The 9,287-nt window shown below is 39.9% G+C and overlaps 2 non-coding genes across 2 annotated transcripts; both read right to left on the bottom strand.

Moving 5' to 3' along the window:
* Window positions 1–548: 548 nt before the first annotated feature.
* On the bottom strand, window positions 549–621 carry Trnar-ucu (transfer RNA arginine (anticodon UCU)). Its single transcript has one exon. It is a non-coding gene; the product is annotated as a tRNA-Arg (tRNA).
* A 2,906-nt stretch (window positions 622–3,527) lies between these two features.
* Trnar-ucu (transfer RNA arginine (anticodon UCU)) lies at window positions 3,528–3,600 on the bottom strand. The gene has a single exon. It is a non-coding gene; the product is annotated as a tRNA-Arg (tRNA).
* Between the last annotated feature and the right edge of the window lie 5,687 nt (window positions 3,601–9,287).

The raw sequence follows: 9,287 nt of genomic DNA, 5'->3' as shown, positions 1-9,287 counted from the left end.
ATCAAGCTTTTGCCTTGTGATGTGTGGTGCTATAAGGCCATCATAACGGACACCTGATATGGATGTCACTCTTGGAGAAAAAGGATTTAAATACTGATCCATGGCAATCTGTCCTCTCACGTTACAACTATAATTTCTGGTTACTCCACGACCCTGTTAAAAATTTGAAATGGCCGAAAACTGAGAATGTTCCGTACTGAAAGAAAAAGGACTTCATACCAAACAAATTCAATTTATTCCTACCAATGAATTGTCAATACAATTACAAAAAGGGACTCATCCAAACACATTAACTCCTCTGGACGAAAGACAGCAATGGTCTCTTGGTACCGTAATTTCCGGGCGATTACCCGCGGGTAATGTGTTAATTTTTCCGCAAACAGTTCTTGGTTCGTAATCGCTAGTTGTTGTCCTTCAGTAGCATTTGGAGTAATGATTCTAAGTTCGAGTGAGGCCTAACACTACCGTGGAGTTTTTGTACCCAATTATTCCGTCAGGGATCAACCCTAGTATTGGAATTGGGCCCACACAAGGACAGAGAAAAACTCTGACCATGGTGGGATTTGAACCCACGACCTTCGGATTAGATCACCGCTGCTCTACCGACTGAGCTACAAGGCCAGAACCGGAGCTGGCCGTGGGTATGTGAGGTGTTATTCACAAGAACAAATTTGGCTCGGCCCAAGCCTAATTTTAGGTAATCACTAGTTGTTGTCCTTCAGTAGCATTTGGACTAACGATTCCAAGTTCGAGTGAGGCCTAACACTACCGTGAAGTTTTTGTACCCAATTATTCCATCAGGGATCAACCCTAGTATTGGAATTGGGCCCACACAAGCACAGAGAAAAACTCTGACCAGGGTGGGATTTGAATCCACGACCTTTGGATTAGATCATCGCTGCTCTACCGACTGAGCTACAAGGCCAGAACGGGAGCTGGCCGTGGGTATGTGAGATGTTATTCACAAGGACAAGGACAAATTCGGCTCGGCCCAAGCCTAATTTTAGGTAATCGCTAGTTGTTGTCCTTCTGTAGCATTTGGAGTAACGATTGCAAGTTCGAGTGAGGCCTAACACTACCATGAAGTTTTTGTACCCAATTATTCCATCAGGGATCAACCCTAGTATTGGAATTGGGCCCACACAAGGATAGAGAAAAACTCTGACCAGGGTGGGATTTGAACCCACGACCTTTGGATTAGATCACCGCTGCTCTACCGACTGAGCTACAAGGCCAGAACGGGAGCTGGCTGTGGGTATGTGAGATGTTATTCACAACCACAAATTCGGCTCGGCCCAAGCCTAATTTTAGGTAATCGCTAGTTGTTGTCCTTCAGTAGCATTTGGAGTAATGATTCCAAGTTCGAGTGAGGCCTAACACTTCTCTGGTCAGAGTTTTTCTCTTATTTATCCCGCTTTAATTGTCTAATAGACTAAAATGCTCTAAATGAAAACCAATGCAAATTGAAAACATATCAACAAATATCGTTGGCAATCAAATCATTGATTGCTCGTGCAGATAAGAAATTTGTGAACTCACAAATTTCTTTTGTTTTTAGGTGAGAGTTATCTGCTAGTGTGGGTAATCTGTTGAAATTTTTTTCTTGTTATTGCAAAAAATGACTGATGCAGGTAATCTACCACGAGGGTAATCGCCCGGAAATTATGGTGCTCCCATCTGAGCTTTAATTTTTTTAAAGGGCTATTTTCTTCACCTATCTTATAGTTTAATAAAAGTAAAGTTAACAAAATAATTTTTTCAACTGCCTTTCCCAATAGTTTTGCACTTTAATTACTACACTTACCCGTTTGTAGGGGTAGCCATTGTGCCTCAAAATACGATGAAGAGCTCCTGGTTGAATCAATTAAAATACTGTTCCACTTCCCTCAAATAGCTTGTGGGATTCTTTAATACGTATCCCATGAGCACAAGAAGATGTGCTCTTGTTAAAAAGGTGGTAATGTCTGGCCTTCCTATTCTTGCTGGGCGTATGTAGCCATATTCTTCAAATCTTTGTATTTTACGGTGCACTGTGGACAATGATATCGTATGGTGCACTATGGACTTCTTAGTTTTGTTCTCTACAAAGTGCAGCTCTACGATACATCCAAGCTATATGGAGCAGGCACTCAAAAGGACTACTTCCATACTTTCTGTACAGGAGACTAAAGTGGCTTTTTCTTTGAACTTGTCGCGTTGATTCTTGATTATTTTTGTTAGAACAAAAACATATTATTCCTTCAGTATGAAATACACATGCTTTCTGTCTCACCTTTCTGATGAGAAAATAAAAGATATATATATCTAGCTGATCTTATGAAAACCGGGTCCGCTCCACATATCCTAATATGTCTATAAATTAGACTAGAATAATTGGGACGGTTTTATTTTGTTGAAAACTGAACTCTAAGCTCTCCATTGAAAACATCTTTTGATTCAAGAAGTCAGTGCCATTGTCATTTGGCAAGTTGTGACTTAGACCTGGAAATAAAGAAATATATATGTGAGAAAAAGGCTAATATGATTAGTCATTAAGGAAATTAAGGCCCATTAATGTGTCTGCTACATTTGAAACTGATTTTTGGAACATGACTAAGGTGACTTCAGAAGAAGTAATGTTTCATATGGCACGAAAGCCTTTTTCCCTTGCCCAACAAGTCTACATTTCCTTCCCTCACCCTCCCATAGAGAGGTCTAGTGAATTATTTTAGCCATGGCCTCATTACCTCATACATGTTCGAGTTGCATGTGACAAGGCATGACAGAGGCCCCCCTAGCAATTTAAACCTCGCCCTGAGTGTAACTGCTGCCAAAGGTATCAGTTACACTCTGGATTTTGCAGCAAAGCTTGACTTTGTTTTCAAAACCCCAGCTATAATTAACCCACATAAATCCAACAACTTGTTTTAACATTCTCTTGCCTATATACCTGTATACCCCCAATTTTTCTTTTTTTTTTTTTTCTAGACACAAGTGCTTGGATTTCCCAAATATATAAAACAATGCTTATCTTTCTTTTGCCTATGGTGCCAGTTTTTACTTCCAAGCACTGACGTTTTTTGCCAACCCAAAGCGCTGGCAATTCCTCAAATCAATTACGTTACAACTATAATTTCTGGTCACTCCACGACCCTGTTAAAAATTTGAAATGGCCGCAAACTGAGAATGTTCCGTACTGAAAGAAAAAGGACTTCATACCAAACAAATTCAATTTATTCCTACCAATGAATTGTCAATACAATTACAAAAAGGGACTCATCCAAACACATTAACTCCTCTGGACGAAAGACAGCAATGGTCTCTTGGTACCGTAATTTCCGGGCGATTACCCGCGGGTAATGTGTTAATTTTTCCGCAAACAGTTCTTGGTTCGTAATCGCTAGTTGTTGTCCTTCAGTAGCATTTGGAGTAATGATTCTAAGTTCGAGTGAGGCCTAACACTACCGTGGAGTTTTTGTACCCAATTATTCCGTCAGGGATCAACCCTAGTATTGGAATTGGGCCCACACAAGGACAGAGAAAAACTCTGACCATGGTGGGATTTGAACCCACGACCTTCGGATTAGATCACCGCTGCTCTACCGACTGAGCTACAAGGCCAGAACCGGAGCTGGCCGTGGGTATGTGAGGTGTTATTCACAAGAACAAATTTGGCTCGGCCCAAGCCTAATTTTAGGTAATCACTAGTTGTTGTCCTTCAGTAGCATTTGGAGTAACGATTCCAAGTTCGAGTGAGGCCTAACACTACCGTGAAGTTTTTGTACCCAATTATTCCATCAGGGATCAACCCTAGTATTGGAATTGGGCCCACACAAGCACAGAGAAAAACTCTGACCAGGGTGGGATTTGAATCCACGACCTTTGGATTAGATCATCGCTGCTCTACCGACTGAGCTACAAGGCCAGAACGGGAGCTGGCCGTGGGTATGTGAGATGTTATTCACAAGGACAAGGACAAATTCGGCTCGGCCCAAGCCTAATTTTAGGTAATCGCTAGTTGTTGTCCTTCTGTAGCATTTGGAGTAACGATTGCAAGTTCGAGTGAGGCCTAACACTACCATGAAGTTTTTGTACCCAATTATTCCATCAGGGATCAACCCTAGTATTGGAATTGGGCCCACACAAGGATAGAGAAAAACTCTGACCAGGGTGGGATTTGAACCCACGACCTTTGGATTAGATCACCGCTGCTCTACCGACTGAGCTACAAGGCCAGAACGGGAGCTGGCTGTGGGTATGTGAGATGTTATTCACAACGACAAATTCGGCTCGGCCCAAGCCTAATTTTAGGTAATCGCTAGTTGTTGTCCTTCAGTAGCATTTGGAGTAGTGATTCCAAGTTCGAGTGAGGCCTAACACTTCTCTGGTCAGAGTTTTTCTCTTATTTATCCCGCTTTAATTGTCTAATAGACTAAAATGCTCTAAATGAAAACCAATGCAAATTGAAAACATATCAACAAATATCGTTGGCAATCAAATCATTGATTGCTCGTGCAGATAAGAAATTTGTGAACTCACAAATTTCTTTTGTTTTTAGGTGAGAGTTATCTGCTAGTGTGGGTAATCTGTTGAAATTTTTTTCTTGTTATTGCAAAAAATGACTGATGCAGGTAATCTACCACGAGGGTAATCGCCCGGAAATTATGGTGCTCCCATCTGAGCTTTAAATTTTTTTAAAGGGCTATTTTCTTCACCTATCTTATAGTTTAATAAAAGTAAAGTTAACAAAATAATTTTTTCAACTGCCTTTCCCAATAGTTTTGCACTTTAATTACTACACTTACCCGTTTGTAGGGGTAGCCATTTTGCCTCAAAATACGATGAAGAGCTCCTGGTTGAATCAATTAAAATACTGTTCCACTTCCCTCAAATAGCTTGTGGGATTCTTTAATACGTATTCCATGAGCACAAGAAGATGTGCTCTTGTTAAAAAGGTGGTAATGTCTGGCCTTCCTATTCTTGCTGGGCGTATGTAGCCATATTCTTCAAATCTTTGTATTTTACGGTGCACTGTGGACAATGATATCGTATGGTGCACTATGGACTTCTTAGTTTTGTTCTCTACAAAGTGCAGCTCTACGATACATCCAAGCTATATGGAGCAGGCACTCAAAAGGACTACTTCCATACTTTCTGTACAGGAGACTAAAGTGGCTTTTTCTTTGAACTTGTCGCGTTGATTCTTGATTATTTTTGTTAGAACAAAAACATATTATTCCTTCAGTATGAAATACACATGCTTTCTGTCTCACCTTTCTGATGAGAAAATAAAAGATATATATATCTAGCTGATCTTATGAAAACCGGGTCCTCTCCACATATCCTAATATGTCTATAAATTAGACTAGAATAATTGGGACGGTTTTATTTTGTTGAAAACTGAACTCTAACCTCTCCATTGAAAACATCTTTTGATTCAAGAAGTCAGTGCCATTGTCATTTGGCAAGTTGTGACTTAGACCTGGAAATAAAGAAATATATATGTGAGAAAAAGGCTAATATGATTAGTCATTAAGGAAATTAAGGCCCATTAATGTGTCTGCTACATTTGAAACTGATTTTTGGAACATGACTAAGGTGACTTCAGAAGAAGTAATGTTTCATATGGCACGAAAGCCTTTTTCCCTTGCCCAACAAGTCTACATTTCCTTCCCTCACCCTCCCATAGAGAGGTCTAGTGAATTATTTTAGCCATGGCCTCATTACCTCATACATGTTCGAGTTGCATGTGACAAGGCATGACAGAGGCCCCCCTAGCAATTTAAACCTCGCCCTGAGTGTAACTGCTGCCAAAGGTATCAGTTACACTCTGGATTTTGCAGCAAAGCTTGACTTTGTTTTCAAAACCCCAGCTATAATTAACCCACATAAATCCAACAACTTGTTTTAACATTCTCTTGCCTATATACCTGTATACCCCCAATTTTTCTTTTTTTTTTTTTTCTAGACACAAGTGCTTGGATTTCCCAAATATATAAAACAATGCTTATCTTTCTTTTGCCTATGGTGCCAATTTTTACTTCCAAGCACTGACGTTTTTTGCCAACCCAAAGCGCTGGCAATTCCTCAAATCAATTATGTCACATAAATGAAACAACTTGTTTTAACAATGCATATCTTTAACTTTCTTTGCGACCCCATAGGTCATTATTTATTTCTCTCACCCTCCCATAGAGAGGTCTAGTGAATTGTTTTCGCCATGGCCTATTATCTCATACATGTTAGAGTTGCATGTGACAAGCCATGACAGAGGCCCCCCCTAGCAATTTAAACCTAGCCCTGAGTGTAAAGGCAGCAGTTACATTCTGGATTTGGCAGCAAAGTTTGACCTTGTTTGCAAAACTCCAGCACGAAACTATATTGAGTAGAAAAACATTGTTATTACCGCTCCATTATTGCTGAGCAGTATTCTGGATTTATCAGTGTGGAACTCACCTGAAAATTTATATATATATATATATAACTTCAGGTGAGTTCAAACCGAATAAATCCAGAATAGTGCTCCACAATAATGGAGCGGTAATAACAATGTTTTTCTACTGAATATAGTTTCATATGGACTTTAATACAGGTCTGTTCCGTAGACCAACAAGGAGTTGGACCACTCAAAGACGAGACGAGATGGCGAAACCACCAAATGTCATTCAAAAACGAAAGTAAAAAGAATGACACCGAACTGAGCAAACATCTATGGCAGCTAAAAGATCAAAAGAAAGACTTCGCAATCTCCTCGAAAATTCTGGCCAAGGCCAAATCTTATAGCAACGTTACTAAACGATGTAATCTATGTAGTACCGAGAAATTCTATATTCTATATAAACCGGACATGGCAACGATCAACAAACGTAATGAACTTGCAGGCACAAGCCAAATTTTCTCCTTAGGTTCAATCGCATCCTCAGCAACCAATCATAAATTTACAAATGCTTTTTTACTATTGTTTTTCAAGTTTGAATCTTGTAACAATCACGCTACTGATGTATATAAACCCCAGCGATGCTACAGTGTACATGGAATTTAACTGATGAGTGGTCCAACTCCTTGTTGGTCTACGGAACAGACCTGTATTAAAGTCCATATGAAACTATATTGAGTGGAAAAATATTGTTATATATATATATCTAGCTGATCTTATGCAAACCAGGTCCTTCCCACGTATCTTAATTTGTCTTTAAATTAGACTAGAATAGCTGGGACGGTTATATTTTGTCAGTAACTGGACTCTAACCTTTCCATTGACAACATCTTTTAATTTAAAAAGTCAGTGTCATTGCCATTTGGCAACTTGTGACTTGGACCTGGAAATATAAACAAAAAATGTATATGTGTGAGAAAAAGGCTAATATCATCAGCCATTAAGACAGTTAACTAGGCATTAGACTTGCATGCGACAAGCCATGACCCAGCCCCCCCTAGGAATTTAAAGCTCATCGTCAGTGCAACTGCTGCCAAAGTTGAATTTTGCAGCCAAGTTTGACCTTGTTTTCAAAACTTCAGCTATATATCTCACATAAATCAGACATCTTGTTTTAGCATTGGATATCTTTAACTGTTTTTCAGACCCGATAGGTCATCATTTACTTCCCTCACCCTCCCATAGAGAGGTCTAGTGACTTGTTTTGGTTATGGACTAACACCTCATACTTGTTAGACTTGCATGCGACAAGCCATGACGCAGCCCCCCCTAGGAATTTAAAGCTCACCGTCTTGGCAGCAGTTGCACTTTGAATTTTGCAGCCAAGTTTGACCTTGTTTTCAAAACTTCAGCTATATATATATATATATATATAGACAAGGTTAATTTGGGAACAGAAATCAGCACAACTAAGCAATTAAGTGAAAATGTGGCTCAGCCAGGAATTCTCGGAATTTCTCTGTATTTCTCAGAAATGCCTAATGAATCGCCATCCAAACGGGAATAGGCTGGTGATCCTAAGTAATTAAGGCAATCAGTTGCTAATATATACCCTCCCTACCTCACTGTACTATATATATATATATATACACATATATACAAATGTAAGAAGGAAAGTATTACTAGTTACTCGAGTTTCACGCTCAAGGCGATCATCAGACTGATCGTTGTCTACGAGAAGGTGTCATATATAAGTGTTCAAATTTAGGAACGGTTGCAGCGACGCTTCCAGTGATTGGTTGTCGTGAAAAACTTGTTTTCATGGCGGCATTTCGTTACCAGCTCAGATTTCTTGTTCAAGAGAAAGGCGTTTTTTGTGCTCAAGATGCAAAGTTTTTCAGACAAACACAGGTTGCAGCGAGAAGGGTTGCCTTTGTACGCTTTTGCTCTTTTTACGATGCGCCAGTTGATTGCGTAGTCGATGTTTTTGTCCTTTAAGTCCCAGATGTGCTTGGAAACTACAGTGTCATGTGAGTGTTTTTTGTCATTGAAAGAAAGCTTGTGGTTGTTGTACCGTGTTTTGAATTCGTTTTCCGTCATGGCAATGTAGGATCTTGAGTTACCGGAAGTTGTTGTGACAGTAGCTTGGTATATAATGTTGCTGGTTAGGCACGCACCGTCAAGAGGGCAAAGGTTTTTGTTTCTACAATTGCATTTCTTCTCACTGGAGGACTCGTTGCACTCATTCAGGATCTTCTGGTTGTGGCTTTTGATTATGTTAGCCATGTTTGTAGTGCAGCTGTAGCTGACCTTGAGGTTGTTTCTATTGAATATTTTGTGGAGCTTGTGTGACTTTGGGAAATGTTTGTTTATCAGGCAAAGGAATGATTTAGCGATGTTGGTTCGAACATTCTGGCTGTATGGCGGGTTAAACCATATGATTTTTCTTGACCTGATTCTGGATTTTGCTCTTCCTTGGTTTTGATTTTGATTTGCAACATAATGGATTCGTTCTTTGTACCCGCTGGATTTCAGGGCGTTGTTGTACAAGTGCGAGGTTTTATTGAACTCGTCTTGGTCGCAGGACAAACTCGATACTCTAGTGCCTATGGATGTTGGAATTTGCCTAATTATAGAAGGTGGGTGATTGGATTTGGCGTTGCTGTACAATGGATCGTTGCCAGGTTTTCTGTATGGGAAATACCTTCCAGTTGTTAGATTTAGCGTGACATCGACATAATTCACCACCTTGAGGTTGCCTTGCACTGTTATTTTAAATCCAAGGTCTCTGATGACCTTAGAAAAGGCTTTTCTTGCTTTGTCGCCCGCTCTTGCGTTCATATTCTTAAAGACCGCCAGGCCGTCGTCTCTGTACAAGCCAATGTCCCCTTCCGGGAATTTCGATGATAATGTGTGTAGGATGTACAGACCA

This window comes from Montipora capricornis, chromosome 10, assembly GCF_036669925.1.
Source record: "Montipora capricornis isolate CH-2021 chromosome 10, ASM3666992v2, whole genome shotgun sequence".
Lineage (NCBI taxonomy): Eukaryota > Metazoa > Cnidaria > Anthozoa > Scleractinia > Acroporidae > Montipora > Montipora capricornis.
The sequence above is the reverse complement of the archived record's forward strand: the minus strand, read 5'-3'. Positions and strand labels throughout refer to the sequence as shown.